This window comes from Meriones unguiculatus, chromosome 5 (genome assembly GCF_030254825.1).
Source record: "Meriones unguiculatus strain TT.TT164.6M chromosome 5, Bangor_MerUng_6.1, whole genome shotgun sequence".
NCBI classification, from domain to species: domain Eukaryota; kingdom Metazoa; phylum Chordata; class Mammalia; order Rodentia; family Muridae; genus Meriones; species Meriones unguiculatus.
The window spans coordinates 86143514-86163291 of NC_083353.1; positions in this window are offsets into that span (position 1 = coordinate 86143514).

The window sequence follows — 19778 nt, forward strand, 5'->3', positions numbered from 1 at the left end:
CAAACTGAAAGCTCAAATAAGCTGTGGGGGATATGGCCTAGCAGCTAAGAGTACCTGTTCCTTTTGCAGAGGATCTGAATTTGAATCCTAGTACCCACATCAGATAGTTAACAGACAACTCCAGCTCCAGGGGCTCCTCTAGGTTCTAGAGGTGTTTGTATTCATATGCACATACTCCTCTCCCTCGAGATACACATACATACACATAAGTAAAATAAGCAAGTGAAAGAAAGCTCGGGCACATAATGGCTTCTTTTTATGTCAAGAAATATAAATCTTGGAGCTGGAAAGATGGCAAAGCTTACTGAATAATTATAGGACTGGAGTTCAGATCCTAGCACCCACATAGTAAGGTAGGCATCTCTCAGATGCCTGTAACATCAGCTCCAAGAGATCCAACACCCTTTTCTGCTTCCGTGTGCACAGATGAACACACATAAACACACACACATACATACACACACGCATCCTCACATAGACACACAAATCAGTCTGTTAAAAGAAATATAACAAACATCTCTAGTGAATGTTGGGGGTTGGTCTGATGCTGGTATTTTGATGCTAATTACTGGCTCTTAAGATCTGGTTACTGCCAGGATAAACCTATTCTTGTAGTGTAAACCTGCCGAAGACATTATACCTGATCGGTTGGTTAAAGGCCTATACCTGGGCAGGGCGCAATTGGGTAGGTGCGGCTAAGGTTTCAGAGCTTTCGAGGACGGAAGAATTATGGGAAACAGACAGACCGGAAGAGAGGAGGCTGGAGGATGCCATACTAGGTTAGCATGGAGAAGGAACCACATGGGCTAGGAGGAAGGACTCCAATGATGGTGTAGATGGAGAAAACACCAAGATGAAAATATTTATAAGATTATGGATGGAAGGTAACCCAGGTAAAGATGGTTAAGGTAGATGGCATTGAGTGGGGGTTGGGAGGTGAATGGTGAGGCTATTTGAGGCAGCATAGGTAGAAATATCTGCCCAGCCCAAGGTAAATAGGGCAATTATAAAATCTAACAGGTGTCTGTGACATATTATTTGTGATTGTGAGTTCAGTGCTACCACTGCAGTAATTATAGGACAAAATAATAACAATATTTAGCCCAACACTCATTTTTATCGACTACAAGTGAAAATCTATTTTCTTACACTGTATGGATGATATTAGCCATGTAACTGTGTAACTGCCACTATTTGTTGCATTACAGTAACATGAACAATTTTCAAATATTGTCACTTTTCCAAGATTTATTTCTCTTTTAAAATTATGTGTACTTACGAATGTGGGAGGGTGTGTGTGTGTGGGGGGTGTTCATATATGCACAGGTATCCATGAGGGCTAGAAGAAGATGTTGGATCCCTGGATCTGGAGTGATAGGAAGGCTGGTCCACTTGTAATACTGAATTCGGTAACTTTTCCCAGCAAGGAAATGGAAGGCCAAGCATATCAAGTCTCTGTTTCTCTGTACCACAAGAATTTGAACATGCTTTCTTCTCTCTTTGCGGTATTTGTATTTGAGCATAAAGGCAACCACTGCTTCCTACACCAAGGGAAGGGGAGGAGGTTATATTTGGATGTTATATGTCTATTATCCCAGACATAAAAGAAGGTCACCCTGCAGGGGCAAAGTGAGCTCTATTCTGTGTCTTGATGATGGAAGAACTGATTTCCAGGTGTATCTGCCTCCCTGAGTCACAGCACCACCTGTTCGGCTGTGACTCACATAGCATCCCCGGCAGGAGAAAGCTGTCTACAAAAGGCAGATGTCATAAGCCTTGTCTGGTTTGAGTATTTTCCCAAGGTAGAGTTTGTGTCAACAATTGATACACATAATACAATTTTATTTTAAATATTAAAGCTTATTTCCCACTTTAGAAACAACACAGGGCTGAATGGTCCATTAATGTCATTTGATCTGTAGGCTCCAACTCTTCCAGCTGTTGATGCTTCCCAGCAAGGAGGTTGGAGTGGAAGATAGGACAGTCAGAGAAAAGATTCAGTTCTTTTCAGGGCCAAGGGCTAGAATTTGGATAAGGTACTTGTGCATGCATCCCGTTCACAAGAACTTCCGGATAGCTACTCTTGGGTACCGTCAGTTCTGAGGCTGTGCTCTGTGTTCAGGCAGCCATGTTGAAGATACTCAAACTGACTTGGGAGCTTCAGAACTGGGATGGGTTGGGGGTGGTTAGTGACAGAATGAAGCATTGTGAAGCTTTGAGCCATGTCATGAGGAGAGTCACAAACCACCCACACCTGCCTTGCTTGACTTGTAGCCTATCAGAGAGGAGGGGTAGGTGCTCTCCTCTTCCTCCTAGCACCAGTTTTCATTGGCCGAGGTTACCCCACAGGGAGCTAACTTACCTTTTTCTGTAGCATGATCTATCCCATGGAGGCTTCCGTGGAAATACACGCCCTGCTCTGTGAGGGGTGGGTGACCCCCTGTGAATGGGACATGGCGGAAGAGGGAGGAAAGCCAGAAAGGAGAACCCGAGGAAGTTGCCCATGATCTGTGTGCCAATGCACTATTTAACGTCCTTAGACTCTGCTGAAAACTGTTCTCTTTTGGTAGCTTATAAAATAAAATAACTAATAAGAGGCCAATAGAGAGGAGGATTTTTCCATTGAACTTTTAACAAAAATTCTTACATCGTAGAAGAATCTCCAAAAGGAGTTTTGTCTAGCGTCTCAGGAACCTAAGGAAAAAGTCAAAAGTCGTCTTTCTACCGTTCTGCCCTGTGGATATCAATATGGATAAAAACTTCTGTCCCTCCCTTCCCTCCTTTCTCTTTCTTCTCCCTTCCTTTCCTTTAATCCTTCCTCTTGCATGTAATTTATTTTATTAAAAGCTTGACCTCCTTCATAGCACTTTCTTCCCTGGAAAGCAAGCCGAGTGCAAACTGGCCTTTCCAAATGGTTCAGAACAGAGGTGTTCAAGCAAGTTCACATATGCTTTAAGTTGTCTCCGAATGAGCCTGATATATTTGTCTACCGTGAACTTAGAAGTACACATAAATCAAAAGTTAAAGCAGGGGCTGTAGAGGTAGCTCAAAGGTTAAGACTATTTGTTGCTCTTGCAGAGGACCAGGGTTCAATTCCCACTGCCCAAGCGGTGATTCACAACCATCTGTAATTCCAGTTTTAGGAGATCAAACGCCCTCTTCTGCCCTCCTAGGGCACCAAACACACACAGCTTTCATGGATTTTGAAACACCCAGCTTTGCTTTCAAAACATTTTTTTTTTTTTTTGTGACTTTCAAAGCATCTTTAAAAACAGAAATTTGCTCCTACTGGCCCTCAGGCTATTTGAGGGTAAGACTACTTTGTAGTTACTCTCATTGTTCTAGAGTTAAATCCTAGGTTTCCCTCTGAGCATCTCAGCAGCTTGGGCACTGAATACCCCCTGAATACTCACCCTTTTCTCTCCATAACCGGAGTTATAACAGCGGCAAATATTTCATTAGTCAGCTGCTATTATTCAAGCAGCTTCTTCACAGGGGCTTTGTGATGGATAATGAGGTTAGGGATGCCCTGTTCCTGTCACAGAATACCTAAGATATCCCAAGAAGCTGTCATTGTTGTCGATAATTGTCGTCATCATCCTATTGTTGGTCATTGTTTTTCCAATGAGATTCTCAGAATAAAATGTTGGCTCTGCTCAAGGAATTAATTTAGCTCCAGGAAAGGATTAAAGGCTGTGTGAGTGGAACTCGGAACAGGCTCAATCTTTCAATTATTAGGTTGTTTCAGACAAAGCCAATGTTATGTGGGCTTTTTTTTTTTTTTTTTTTTTTTTTTTTTCAGAAGTGTCTTAACCCTCCACCAAAGGGCAAGCATGCTTACCATGGTTTCCTGAGCAGTTTCTGTTTTCAAAGCCTGCTAAATGGAAATTCATGGAAAGCCAGGTCTTATCCGCAGAAGCATTTCCTATGCTTAGTGTATACTAGGTCCTGGGTTCAAGTTTAATCCATTTGCTTACAGTCAGCCTAGAGCAATTTTGTAGTTATCCCGTCTGTTCATTAGTTCCTAAAAGAAACCAAGGGCTTGTCTCGTCTCTAAATTCTGCAGCCATAGCCTAAGTGCAACAGGGCTGTTCCTTCAGGTTTTGAACCACGTATCAGTGTATTGTCTCCCGACAGGTTGTGGACAGAATATTTGTCCTCTAAAGTAGCACATCATGGCTTCTTAACCCAGATGTTCCTAACTGCAAAAACAGTGATTCACATGGTGTCTTGGTGTTTGCCCAGGTTTCCCCGTGAGAAGACAGAAAAAGAAAGATGGTTAGGAAGATTCTTCCCCACACTCTTTCTCACTATGTATCCTCCAAGCCTACTGGGTTCCAGGATCAGCAACACCAGGAACTTGGCTTCCAGCAAGGGTGGAAACGAAAGCATGCTGAGTCCTAACGGCTCCTGGGGAGATGAGGTTACAGAGGAGGCTGCCAGCACAGGAGCAAACATGCCAGCACATGAGCAAACATGCAGGCTCCTGTGCAGCTACATTTTCCCCCATGGCTCCTTAAAAATAAAAAAAAGTTTCCTTTGTGACCACCTAGATGGATCTCTGCTTTCCTGGCTTCTCATGGCTGGCATTTCTCAGCTCCAATGACCGACCATTCTGAAGAGTGGCTTCCCATACACTCAGCTGAAGAGCCCCTGACAAATCCCCAAACACACTCTCAACAGTTTCCCTAGTTTATTTTTTTTCCTTTTTAGTTTTTTAAGATGGTGTTTTTTTTCTGTGTAGCCTTGGCTGTCCTGGACTCGCTTTGTAGACCAGGCTGGCCTTGAACTCATGGAGATCTGCCTGCCTCTGCCTACCTGAGTGCTGGGATTACAGGAATGCACCACCTCACCGGCTTCGTATCATTATTTTTAAGCCTGTTTGGTTTAGTTATAGTTTCTCTTGCTGTGATGAAACATCACAACCAAAGCAAGCTTGAAGAGGAAAGGGTTTACTTCTCTCAGACATCAACATCACAGTCCAGCATCTAATGACATCAGGGCAGGAAATCCAGGGCGGAACTTAAGCAGAAGCCGTGGAGAGAAATGCTCCTTAGTAGCTTGTTTCTCATGGCTTACTCAGCCTGCTTTCTCATAGAACCCAGGACTATCTGCCCAGGGGTGTTCCCACCCACAATGGCGTGTGCTCTCCCACATCAATCATTAATTAAGAAAATACACTACATGCTTATCCACAGGCCAGGCCAGTGGGGGACATTTATTCAACTGAGGTTCCCCTTCCTAGGTGAATCTAGCTTGTACCAAGTTGACATGAAACTAACCAAGATAGATTCTGCTACCTAAAATAGCTCTATTTATTTACCATTTTCATTGTTAACTACTCAGCTGATAACTTTATTATTATTATCTGAGCAAATTTCATAGAACATTGTCTGGGTTATTGCCCAAAAGCCCACTCCCGAGGTCTAAAGAGTCTTCCCTTCTTTTGAGTTACCCCTATCTTCTGGACAAGAGACATTTTGGGCTAGTTCCATCTCTTTGTTTTATTTTCTTCTCTTTGGGGCTTTTTACAGACTAAATTTTTCTCATGAAGCTGCATGAGCTTTGTCTTAGCGAGGGTTAACATTGCTGTGATGAAAAAGCATGACCAAAGCAACCTGGTAAGGAAAAGATTTATTTGGATTATGCTTCCATAGCATTCATTTGGTTCATCATTAAAGGAAGTCAGGACAGGAACTCAAACAGGGAAAGAACCTGGAGGCAGGAGCTGATGCAGAGGTCATGGAGGAGTGCTGCTTACTGGCTTGTTCCTCATGACTTGCTCAGCCTGTTTTCTTAGAGAACTCAGGACCACAAAGCCCAGGGATGGTCCTACCCACAGTAGGCTGGGCCCTCCCACATCAGTCACTAATTAAGAAAATGCTCCACAGGCTTGCCTACAGCTGATTCTTGTGGAGGCATTTTCTCAATCAATATTTCCTCCTTCCAGATGACCCTTGGGTCAAGTTGGCACAAAACTAGCCAGCACAAACATTCTTCTAATATCCTCCATCAAGCAGATGCAGAGTCTTATAGCTAAATATTAGGTAGAACTCTGGAAGTTCTGCAGAGGAGGTTGGGGAAAGATTGGAGGACCCAGAGAGAGCAAGGATAGCACAAGAGATTGGCCCATGGATTCAACTGGCCAGAGATCAGGGAATCTGTATGGGTCTGACCTAGGTCCTCTGCATATATGTTATCGTTGCATACATGCATATATGGGTTGGTGTTCTTATGGGATTCCTAACAGTGGAAGCAGGAGCTGTGTCTGTTCCTTTTGCCTGCCTTTGGGACCCTTTCCCTCCTACTGGGTTGCCTCATCCAGTCTTGATGTGAGAATAAGTGTCTGGTCTTATTGTAGCTTGTTATGCCATATTTGGTTGATGCCCCTGAAAGACCTGCTCTTTTCTGAGGGGAGGCAGGGGTCCATGGATCCCAGGAAAAGGGGAGGTGGGGTGGAGAGACTTGGGGGAGGGAAGAGAGGAGAAACTGCAGTTGGAATGTAATATAGGACACAAGAATAAACAAAAAGAAAACATATCCTCCATTGCATCTGGAGTTACGCTGTTCTTTTTGCGCTGGGAAATTGTTCCTGGTGAGCATCTTCGCCATCTTAGGAACCACATATGATCTGCAACATTCTGGTCCATGATGTACTTCCGATGAACGTCTGTCTTCCTCTGTTTTCTGATGAATCTCTTGTATGCAGAATCATAACCAGGGAACTGGTTGGTATCATGAAGGGTAAGCTTCAATCTATAGCTCTTTGCAGGATCTTGGGGCTCATTGGCCAGTCACTCTAGCCAATTTAGTAAACTCCAGGTTCACTGAGAGTGACATGATCTCAAAAAAATAAGATGCAGAATAATTGTCCTGACATTGACCTCTGACCTCTACATGCACATGCCCAGGGATGTGCATGAAAACACACATACACAAACAAATGAACCTACTTACGGCTTGTGCTGTGCATCCTCTTACTGCTGCTTCCCTTCCATGCTAACAGCACATCTGCCATGATATGATACCAAGTGTCTTGTGGTCACACAGGCGGAAGCATGATGAGAATGATTGGAATCACAGATATGTTGGCTCTGACTTCTGTAAGACAGTCAGTTCCAGCAGCCCGTTGGCTCCAGATTTCTTGCCATATAAAGAAGAACTCACTCTTGCCTAAGCTTGTATCTGCAGAAGCTTCCCTAAATGATATGCATGCCCATTGCTTTTAGTAGGACTGTGTGTAGATTGGGGATTCTGAGAGGAGAGAAGAATCTAAACTATCAGGACTTCATCATCTTTCCTCACTGCAAAGACAAGAAAACAATCCCACTGTCTATTACCCCATCACCGTCTTAGTGGCTTCCAACAACAAGCCACTTCTTAGAGTTTTGTGTGTTGCTTCTTATAGTTTTGAGCTGCTTTGCTCCAGCTTGGCAATTCTTCCATTCCTTGGAATAGCTGCTGCAGCTAGGGTCAGCTTAAGGTTTGCTTGCCCTAATGCCTTGACAGGAGTCGCTGAAGTCTGGGCTCACCTGGGACACTGGCCTTCCTCTCTTCTCATGGACTCCTGGAGCTTTTTCCTGTCTGTATGGCTTTTCCGTCTGGTCATGTAAGCTGTCCTTCACACATGGCAGCTCAGATCTTTTTTTTGTTTGTTGCTCTTTGAGCCCAGGACCTTGTATAATGCCAGGCAAGTACTCAATCACTGAGTTATGCTGTCAACCCTCAGTGTTTTGAGACACAGTCTCTCTCTATAAATCCAGGCTGGCCTTAAGTTTATTTACTATGTAGCCCTGGCTGGCCTTGAACTCACTGCTCTTCTGTCTCTACTTTTCCAGGTGCTGGAATGACAGCTGTGCCTAGAAAGATTCTAAGGCTTTAGCCTTTGAGCATATTGTCACATTTGTCATTCCTGTTGATTAAGATAAGAATTCTTTAGATTTAAAGATAGAGGGTGACTATAGGTAGGAATATTTTGTTGGGGGACAATCTTTGCGAATTAGCTACTATAGAAACTGAGGGTTAGACTTTGAAATCTAGGTATCCAAGATCGTGTTGAGCCGTTGCTATCTAAATAGGAGAATGCTGCAGGAATGATAGATACGCGCAGTGGGGCAGAATAGGAATGCACAGAAAGGAAAGTTCTTATATATCCTTAGTCCAGGGCTCTACTGGTGGGTCAGAGGGTGCTCCCGTACATTCTAGAATATTTAGCATCATCTGTGACTACCACAGTTGGATGCTGAATGTCCTTCAAAGCTCCATGTTTTAAAGGCTTGTTTCCAGAGTGGTACTGCTTTGAGCAGCTGTGGAGCTTCAGGAGATAAAATCTTATGTGACATCCTCACTGGAGATGGCCCCTCAGAGGAGATTCTGGGGTCTTTGCCTCATGGATCATGAGGTGAGCAGCTTGCTCTGCTGTGTGCTCCCTACCATTGCCATCTGGCTTCCCCTCACAGGCCCCAGTCATTAGGGCTCCTCTATCTTGGACTGAAACCTGTAAAACTGTGAGCCAAAGTAAACTTTTTCTAAGTTAATTAACTCAGGAATTTGGTTAAAGTAACATGAACCTGTCTAATGCTCTAGCCTCTCCCCTCTAGATGCCAGTAACATAGTCCTTTCAGTTGTGACAACCAGAAACGTCTCCAGATGTTGCCTAATATCCCGTTGGGTACAAATGACACCTCCCCCCCCCCCCCGTGGAGCAGCACTGCCTGGCCACAGTGGGGTTCGTAGTGTATCTGTGATTTTTCAGAATCAGAAATCCGGCTAGGCTGCAAACTGCCTCACAGGTGGGCCGGTGCGCACACTTTTAGTCTGCCGTTTTTTTACAGCTGGAAGTGAAAACTCACACACATGCACCAGAATCAATTTCACATGCTTTGTGGAGACTCTACAATGTTTACAGGCTTTATAGCTCCTGCCAAGTAAATGCCCCAAGTACAATTTTATTCTTTTAAAAAATTTTCCTTACATTTCTATGCATGTGTGTATGTATGTATGCATGCATGCATGCATTTCCCTGTGTGTATTTGTCTGATGAGCATACACACGTGTGTGCACTCTTGCCTGTGCCTGTAAGGGGAGGTGAGAAAAGGGTGTCAGGCATCCTCCGCTGTTCTTTGCCTGTTCTTCTCTGATTTTTTTTTTCTTCTTTGTTTTTCTACTGTTCTGTGTTTTGGGGTTCTGTTTGTTTGAGAACAGGTTTTACTCAGCAGCTTGGTTGACCTGGAATTCACTATATAGACCAGGCTGGCCTCAAACTCAGAGACATCCGCCTGCCTTTGCATCCTGAGCACTGGAGTTCAAGGTGTGTGCCACCATGCCCAGTTGCCTGTTCCTCTTGAGCAAGAGTCTCTTGAGCCCAGGACTCCTATCTCAGTGAGGCTGGTCCCAGCAAGTCCCAGACTCAAAGGGGGCCATTATCATTCAAACCACCACAGTAAAACAGGTTTTGCTTTTGTCTCTATATGTGCATATACACATGTATTCAGTATATGTATACATTTCTATGTATATGTGTAATCATTTACATATTTTGTGTTTTGTTGGAGAGCAGTTGAATATATAAATTTGGAATAATCTAAAATATCTCTAGTTAATTTCTAGTTACACTTGGATAAAGTCAAGGAATTGATCTGATAACTTTTGAGCCCAGGCTTGTTGTGAGCATTGTGCTGGCTAGTTTTATGTCAACTTGATACAAGCTAAAGTTATCTGAGAGGAGGGAACCTCCATCAAGAAAATACCTCTATAAGATCAGGCTGTAGGCAAGCCTGTAGGGCATTTTCTTAATTAGCGTTTGATGGGGAAAGCCAAGCCCATTGTGGTGGTGCCATCCCTGGGCTGGTGGTCCTGGGTTCTATAAGAAAGCAATGATGCGCAGGCTAGTAAGCAGCCCCCCTCTACGGTCTCTGCATTGACTCCTGTTTCCGGGTTCCTGCCTTGCTCGAGTTCCTGCCTTTTACCGCTTTTTAAGATGAACAGTGAGTGAAAAAGACCCTTTCCGCCATAACTTGCTTTTTGGTCCTGGTGTTTCAACTCAGCAATAGTAACCCTAACTAAGACAAGTGCCTCTAAAATATGAGGGGCCATATTCATACGATTTTTTTAAATTTATTTACCTTTTTCTCCTCTGTGTACAAAATGTCTAGAAAGTCCGTGGTGAGGGGAAGGTGCTCCTCGTGTGTCTGTGGAGTGAAAGGGCATTTGTGCTAGAGACCGAAGAACTTAAGTAGAGACAGATGGCGACCAAATACACCTGTGTGTGGTATCTCTCTAAGTCCTCGCTGCTGGTGCCTGAGCCCTTTTATCTGTGCTGCGGGCACAGACCTGACCCGGGTGATATTTGGAGTAGGGTTTCCTCAGCATCAATGTTAGCAGTGCTTGATTCTGTTTGATTCTCCACGTGGAGGGAGGGAAGTGGCTGGTCCTGGGTTCATTTTAATGCTAGAGTGAACAGGATTTTCTGCTAGGTAAGATAAGGAAATGGTACAAAGAGCGCTGGGGAGAATGAATCAAAGCTTAGGACCAGAGCAGCAGGATAAAGTAGAAATTTGATGAGAGAAACTTACATAAAGAACAAATTGGGGTAGAGTGAAGGAGTAGAAATTGCAGTTTGTACGGTATTTTTATTTGAGATAGGGTATCACTCTGTGCGTAGCCCGGGGAGGTCTGTAACTCACTTTGTCCCTCATGCTGGCCTCTAACTCCTGGTAATCCTCTTAGTTCAGCCTCTTAAATGATGGGATAGGTGTCACACCTGGCAGTTTCCTCCATGTTGATTTCAGGGTAGACTCAGACCTCTGAGAGGAGAAACTAGGTACTTTAATGCCGGTGCCCGGAGTTTGAAAGGAGAGTGTCCTGCTTAAGATACCTCATTTGGGAGGATTTTTGTTGTTGTTTTGTTTTACAAGTGGGTCATGCTGAAAACCACAAGACTGAAAGAAATCACCAACAGATTGTGTCCAGAGACAAAGGAAGTAACCAGGACTGAGCCCCAGGAGTTTTAGAGCCAAAGGTAGGTCCAGATGCGTCTGGAAGGCTTACACAGTTGTCTGTTCTGAATAACCAACCCTATCAGGGTCTAGTAAGTTTCTGTCTTCTCCTAGATCTCCAAATCCAGTCTTTCCTCTTAATTTCTCATTCAGATCGTGTCTCTGTGATATCTACTACTGCGTGGTAAACATTACCAAACTCAGCAATTTAAGACACCACCTAGTTTCTTAGTTTTTAGTAGCATATACTAATTACGTACAATAATGAATTTAACATGTCTGTGATGGTTTTTTCACATTCACCTTTATTCTCTCTCATTCCTCTTCCTGCTGATCCCTTCTCTTATCACCTAGGTCCTCTTCTGTTTTAATGTCTTTTTTTCCCCTTCAAACATCAGCCATCTAAATGTAGCTCACGGTTCGGCAGGCAGAGGGTGTGGGCTGAGCTATGAACTCTTCTACCTCAGCGGGGTTCCTGAAAGAGTCCCCTTGTTGCTCAGTTGGTGAATGGATTGGTATATTCACTAAAGGATGGTAGATCTCACGGCTAAGCAAGCAGGAGCAGATCAAAAGAATTTACGTTGGCCAGATGGTGGTGGCACACACCTGTGATCCCATCCATGGGAGGCAGAGGCAGAGTTCCAGGCCAGCCTGGTCTACAAAGTGAGCTCCAGGACAGTCAGGGCAACACAGAGAAATCCTTGAGAAACCAGAAGAAGAGTACATTATTGTTATGGTTTGAAGGTAGAGGCACCCCTGTGGTTCCGTGTGTTTCACACTGGATCCCCAGCTGATGGCATTATTTGGGGAGGCTGTGGGAACTGTAGGAGATGGGGGCGAAGCTCCAAGTGGAATGAGTAAGTTATTGACCAAATACACAGGTGTATTTGGGTATGTATTTGGGTATGTATTTGGGGGTGTATTTGGTTATGACTGGACGTTATGCCAGGCCTTGGGTTCCTTTTTCCCTCCGCCGCGTGTCCACTATGAGGTAGTCAGGCCATTCCTGCACGTGTTCTGCCCAAGCACACGGAGCCGAGCACCCACGTACCAGACCCTTGGAACCTTTTCTCCTCTGAGTTGTTCTCCTGGATGTCTGGTGGCAGTCACATAGAAACAGCTACGGTATAACTATAGTGCTCTGGAGGAATAGGCTGTGCCTTCCTGGAGTCACAGTCAGGCTTCTCGAACTCCAGACCATCTATAGACATGCAGGCGAATGGCAGATGTCTGGCAAACTCCGGCCTAAAAGGGACGAGACAACTCTCCCTGTACCAATCCGTGTGTAGGCTTTCCTCCAGCTCATTATCCCCCTGTCTCCCAATCACTGAGCCCTGACCCCCAAGCTGAGGGTACTTGTTAGTCCTACGTACTTCTCAGAGGTGCTAAGTGCTAGGCATTTCCAGGCAGTAATAACTGTCTCTTCTGTTGTGGCTTTGAAGCGTTTTGAGCTCACAGGAAGTCCTCATTAGCCAAGGAAAACTGACACTACAAAGAGATTTGAAGTGAGGTGAACGGTCTGGGTGTGCACTTAGGGAGAGCAAGCGTAACAGGGACTTACCTTGAGAGAAAATGAAAGTAATGCTAGAACAAGAAAATTACTTTCTCTTGCTCAATAAACTATTATTTCCCATAATAACTATGTAGAAGAGGCAGAGAAGTAAGTGTTATTATTTGGCTTGAAGGTTCAGCTAATGAAACTTTATGATAAAAATGGCATGACAAATGATCTTTCACTCAAACACCACGTTTTTACCTTGATGATGGAAGGTGGATTTGCATTTACACATAGGTATATACAGACATACAGTTCTTTTAAACCTTTTAAATTACAATACACTTACAGAAACAGCATCGATATGCTGAATGCTTACTTTTATAAGTTTTTCTTTTTCGTGCAGTTAGTACATACCTCCAGAATGGAACATGACAGCACCCCAAGTATCCGTTTCTTGTTCAGATTTAGTTGCCATCCGACTCTCCCCTACAAATAACAATTTTCTTGACTTCTAATAGCTTGCATGAGTCTTAATCTTTAACTACACTTAATAAAATCACTCTTTTCTTTCCATGTTACATCTGTGAGCCTGGTAGCTTTTACAGATTCATTTCTATGTTTTCTGTACCATGTACATCAAACTTTATTCCACCATTGGCTGATATTTGGGAAATTCCTAGTCTGGGGCTATTGGGAATATTCAGTATGTGCTGTTTCCAGATCTGCTACCATGGTACTTGAGAAAGCCACAGAAGCAAGAGCTCTCTCTGGCCTTCCTTTGCTCATGCCCCCTGAAGCAGTCCATAAGACTCAGATGAGCTTTCCCTGAAGCAGACCATGTAGCTCTCATTCTAGCGATCTCCCTTTGAGGCCTGGAAGAAAGGACAGAGTTGGAGACACTGCAGAGATGCCAATAACGGTAGCAGAGCCAGGCCACGCCCTCTACTTCTAGCTCATTCCCATCAGGCCACACCCCTTTATCCACCCATCAGACTTCTACATATCCCATAAAGATAACGTTTGGTGTTTGGGTCTCCGTTTCTAAAAGATCTCTCATCGTGCAAAACCTATATAACCTGGAATGCTTTTCTCTTGTTCCTGTCTTTTATTGTAAGAACCTCAGGTAATGCTTATGTTAGTGTGTGAATTTTGGTCTTATGCTTTCCAGTTGGGTCACAGGGTAATGTTTACTTTCTGTTTTTTTCTAACCTGGGAATCTGCTTATTTGGTCCTATCTATTTAAAAAATTTTGCCCCAAAGGCATCTGACCCCCATTGGAGCTGAATGTGTCAAGTGTAGCAATTAGCACATGTACCTAAAAGAGGATACAATGATTCAGCTGCAGATGAGGAACCATTATGCCCACACTGTTTGCGGTGATTAAAGAGAAATAGCCGGGTACAGGAGAGGTTACTGAAACCCGTATTTGTGAAGGAGGGATGTCATTGATTCCTCTAAATGTTTTACAGAAAGATACCAGAAGACCAGGGAAGCTTCTGGTTATACTTTCTTTCATGCTGTTTCTTGGATACAGGCAAAAACATTTCCCGTCACACGTCATGCGTGCAGCTGATAAATGATCAGGTTCTTTGGACTAGATGAAAGACATTTCACAGAAGCGAGAAGCTGATGTATCTCTTGTGTACCCTGCAGGACCATCACGAAGGCCTTGTGTCACCGTTCAATTGGCAGTATTTTTCTTCCTCCTTGGAAGTGCGTAGACAATCATGCATTTAAAAGCAATATTGGCTTAAAAGCTGATGAAATGTGATCTTTAAAATAATATTAATGTTGTAATTTCTTAGCATGAACATTGAGCTCAGCAATTTGCAAACACTGTGTTATTCAATTTAGTCTTCAGCGCAGCCTCAGACAGTGGGTTGTGATATTTTTGGCCAGGGAGAGCCAGAGACTTTAAAGAAGGCAAATCATAAGTAAGTGATGAATCCAGGACTCAAACCCAGTGACTCAGGTATGTGTCACTTACTGAATACTGATCTCCAGGGCAAGGAGACCCAGTGATTTGGGGCTACTTTATTGGATGACGAATGCAACTTAGATGAGGAGGGGCAAGAAGATGGTTTTGCCGCTGTTCTCCAATGGCCGTGCTCTTCATTCCAGTGTGTGCATGTATGGGGTATGGGTATGTGTGCCCTTGCCTGTTGCAAATGTGTGCAAAGGCTGATGCCAGTGTCTTCCTCTGCCTTTCTCTGCCTTTTTTTTAGAATCCCACAGTGAACCTGGAGCTCACTCTTTTGCTTAAACTGGCTGGACAGCAAGCCCCAGGGTTCGCTCGTCTCTCCTACCCTCCAACACTGGAGTTAGAGATGTGAGCTGCTGTGCCCAGCTTTCACGGGGATTCTGGGGCTCTGAACTCGGGTATCCATGTTTGTGCGGCAAGCATTTCACCAGTTGAGCCATCTCTCCAGCCCTGCTCCAGTTGTTACAGTTATAATGCCACCTCCCTGGCCTGGGCTCTGGTCATCTGCTGCCAGCAGTCATTGGAATGATGGATAGTTTCTTCGTGAGCACTCCTGCTCCTGACATTACCCCTGTGGTCTGTTGTCAACACAATGAGAGCAAGGTTCAAAACATAAGTCAGAACCTGTTCCTGCTCTGCCCCAAGCTCTCCAAGGCTTCCCATCTCCCTGGGACGAAAAGCCAGAATCTAGGCATCCTATAAACCCCATGACCTTATCCCACTGTCTGACTCCCTTTCTTATTACTCTCTCTTTCCCTCAGGCATGACATCTTTCTCATTTGGCCAACTTGGCTCAGTGTTTGTGTCTCCTGCTTACAGACTTGGAGACCAGGATTTGAGTATAAATCACTGTTTGGAAAGTATCTGTAGGAAATTGAAAAGGAAGCTGGGGGGCTGGAGAGATGGCTCAGAGGTTAAGAGCACTGGTTGCTTTTCCAGAGGTCCTGAGTTCAATTCCCAGCCACCACATGGTATCTCACAACCATCTGTAAAGAGATCTGGTGCCTACTTCTGGAGTGCAGGCATAAATGCAGGCAGAACACTGTATGCACAATGAATAAATAACTCTTTTAAAAAAAGAAAAGGAATCTGGGAAAGAAAAACACTCCTCTAAAGGGTATGCTAGCAAGCCAGCAACCACTATGGTCAACTGATCTAATTTCTCTGGCAAAATCAAATCCAGCATTGACCATGTACATCATGGGATAAAGGTGTTAGCTCTTGCAAATGGCAGGGGCCCAGAGAACTTCTGTGCCAACTGTTTACTCTTCTGGTCTGAGTTTGTTCCCATTCCTGCTGGTGGCTGTGTGTGGGGATGGAGTGGGATCCAGTGCCCAGAAATAACCTGGAGGCAAAAAGGATACTAGTACTGGTACTTTCATATTGGGCCGAGATGAAAATAATAAAGCCTAATACATAGATGTGAACGGGACCTGGGAAATGGCCACTGCAGGCCATGCGCAGGCTTCACCTCTGCCCAGACACTCTCCCCTTGGATAATCGCTTCCTGTTCCTTCTGGTAACGGTTACCCACAGCTCCTAACTAGGGGCTTATCTCCCCTGTGCTGTCTCTTCCTCTTCTAAAGAGAGGCTCCACAAAGCACTTTTGCCCCATTAGGCTTGCTGCCTTATTTCCAGGTCTTAGCATCATGACTGCTAGATTGCAAGCGTGCAATAACTGTTAAACAAAGGAATAAATAAATAAAAGACGATTTTAAAAAATACCTATTTCACTCCTATGTTGGCCATTTGAGTTATAATCCTTAGGGATGAAGACTATAACTTATCCGCAACTTCAAGTTTGATAATCCTGTTGTTTTATGTTAGGTCTTGAATGTGAATGGCTTTGAATGTATTCCTCACTCCTCAAAATAAACCACACTGAATAGCTTTGTTATGTACATAGTCATGTGTGTGCAGGTACACATGCATGCTTATACACATTTACATGTGTGCATGGAGCTTCCTGGACAGTCCTGGATGCTCTTCAGGTACCATCGACCTTTTAAATTTTTATTTTATTTTATTTTCCTTTTTTTTGAGACAGGGTTTCTCACTTGCCTAGAATTCTCCAGCTAGGAGAGGCTGGCTGGCCAGTGAGCCCCGGGAATCTGTCTGTCTCTGCTGGGAGTATAAATGCATGCCATCACATGCAATTTTTTTCCACATGAGTTTTGGGGGTTGAACTCAAAAACTCGGGCTTGTCCTCTAAGTGGTCTCCTCATGGAGTGGTCTCCTCAACTTTTTACTGAACGTCCTAGCGTGTGTCAGGCTCTGTTCAAAGTGCAAGCACACTGTGATATATCAACAGGGAATGATTCTGGCAGGAAGAAACAGGAAGACCAAAGGCAATGAATGGCATTAACCAAGTAAGGGTTTTATTTTTTTCTCATGTAATTAGAAGTCTAGACGCACGCAATCCCCTGTTCCTGTCGTGGCTCCGAGGGACTATCAGGGACCGTGTCTGCTTCTCCTTCATATAGGCCCAAGTTTGTTGCCCCAACACCAGCAGCTTCTGTATTCCAGGCAGGAAAGGGAAATGGCAACGGGAAATTTTGTGTTCCAGAGACTCCTTCACCTTGGCATGCTCTCCTGGAAAGCTACACCCAGTAATCCTCACTCACCTTGTATCTTTTCTTGGGAGGTAAGAATGACACTGTTGATTTCTTCCTTGTTTTGTTTTCTTTGATGGGCTCCTTGCTGGCACACAAGGTTGGGGTTGGGAGAGATACAGTTAGACATGTCTTGATTGAGAACCAGCAACACTGGCCATGGAACAGAAGCCTGGTCCCTCTGGGCTGTCCCTGTGATACAGAAACACAGAAAGCAAGGCAGCAACCACAAGCCTATCTACACACCCTCTACTTGCCAAACACTCCCATGAGTGCCGTGCAGCGTGACCAGGGAGGGGAGGAGTTAAAGGGTGACCCAGGCCCCACATTATATGTGGAGTTAGGAAAGAGTTGACCTTGGAGCTGGCTTCTGATGACGAGAGAGGCAGCCTTGCCAAGGTCAGGCACACTTTTACCGATCCACTGTGGTTATAATCTAATCTGGGAGAAGAAAGCGGTAGCGTCATGCCTACCTACTTTTATAAAATAGGATATAGCTAACACACTCTGCATGCTCTATGAAGCGTGCTTTGTTTTGTTTTGTTTTTCTCTCCTTCTGGTGCTTTTCTCCTACTTCTCTCACACACAAAGCAGAACTTAAAGTTGCTTCTTGATAGTGGTGAGAAATGACCATTTGGGGGTCATGTTAATAAGTGTTATTTTCCTTTGGAGTGTATGTGTGTTCTCATCTCGGCAAAGCATAAAACTCAGGCTTCACACAAAGTATGTAAGCAAGGAGCTCATTAAACAAAACAAAAGAAAAAAGCAGTGCCTTTCTTAGCTCCCTTGTTGGCCAGGGTAGCTCAATACAAGGTGGGTAAGAAGCGTCTTTTCCACCCCAAGAAAATAAGGCAGCTGTGGACATTTAAATTTTATTATTTTGTTTATTTATCCACGTATGCATTTGTGTGGGTTGTGGAGGTCAGAGGACAGCTTTCAGGAACTTGTTCTCTCCCACCTTTGTGCTGGTCTAATTCAAGCTGCCAAGCTTAACAGAGGGCTCTTTTACCTACTGAACCGTAGCAGCAACCCGGATGTGGACAGTTTGTCGTAGAGAGAACAGCGTGAGGGAAGTTCTGTTAATGAGTAGACAAGCCTGGTGACTGCAGGGATTAGAAAAGGAAATGTTAGCAGTTAACTCAGGCTGTGCCTCCCAGGGCCTATCTGTGGCACTGTGGTCCCCACGTGGTCTAACTTCCTATTCGCGTGTGGCCTCAGACACACCTTCATATGCTTCTCATTTCAAAAGTTGGTTGTCACGGAGGCGTGCGGCGGGATTTGGCTTTGGTTCTGTGATGCCAGGGCCTGCGCCCCAAAGCTTCACTCTGGGCAAGCTCTCTCCCACTGAGCTACCATGCCCCCACTCATAGCCCCTGCTTCTCTTCCGTGTGTGATCACAGTAGACTTCTAATGTGATTGGATTTGTTTTTTCTTGAGCCTCAGCTGATGTAGTTTTTCTTTAAACTGGAAGTCATTTCTATCAGTGCCTTATGCTGTAGGTAGATGTCTTATACACGAATTGAGAACTCTGGCTTCTAACAAAATGCTGGCTGGATGAAACCCACAGGTGCATTCCAGTTCACTTGCAAGAGAGTCGTCAGTGAGCACCGTGGATGCGGTGCTGCCGCATCTCTGTAGCTGGTGATTTTTATCATTGCTTTACAGAAGAAAAAAAAAATTCCCCATCTTAGTTCATTTTCAGATTGGTATGGGGTCAGCCTGTGTTAGCCTTTAGAGTAATGACTAAGTACTCTTTCAGCCCAGATGTCACCAGGATCCCCAAAAGGCTCAGTTTCTGAAAGCTCTACATACGTTGAGAGGATGTCCCCCTTTACCTGGTCTTTTCCGTTCTCTAACTGGGTGCTTCAGTACTGCGTCCTCTCCCCTCATTCTTTCCCTCTCGCCTCTCCTGTCTTCCTCTTTTCCTTCACCTTACTTTTTGTTGTGCTGGGGGGGGGGGGAACTCGCCCCACACATGCTAGGCAGATACTCTTATCAGTATGCTCCACTCCTAGTCCAGAGGTTTTTCTTCTTCGTTGTAAGATCTGTAACACAGCCAGGCACACTGTGCTCTCATGTAGTCCCAGCTACTTGGGAAGCTGAGGTGAAAGGACGCGGGAGAGAGTTCAGCCTGGGAAACAGCAAGAACCTATCAAAGGGGGCAGGGAGGGGAGACAAGGGAAGGAGAAGAAGGAAAAATCTGTTTTATAATGAGTTTGGGTATAACTCTAGGACATCTAACTCCTCACTCGGGTAACGACTTTCTCCATGTGGAGAAACTCACCATTTTATCTTATGTACTAATAAAAATTTTTCATTTCATTTTTCTTTTTGCTGAGGATCAAACTTGGGCCCTTGCACATGCGAGGCAAGTACTCTATACCTGAGCCATGTCCCAAACTATTTTCTTGTGCCTCTTTGTGTACTCTGGGCTGGCCTCAAGCTCATAATCAACCTGCCACAGTCTTCCTAGTGTCCTGGATTTATAGGCATGTGCTGCTCCACCCAGCTAAAAACCAAACCAAACCAAACATTTCCTCCTCCTCCACCTCCTCCTCCTTCCCTTCATCCTTCTTTTTTTTTTTTTTTTTTTTTTTTTTTTTTTTTTTGAGGCAGGGTTTCTCTGTGTAGCCCTGGCCATCCTGGAACTCGCTCTGGCCTTGAACTCACAGCAATCCTCCTGCCTCTGC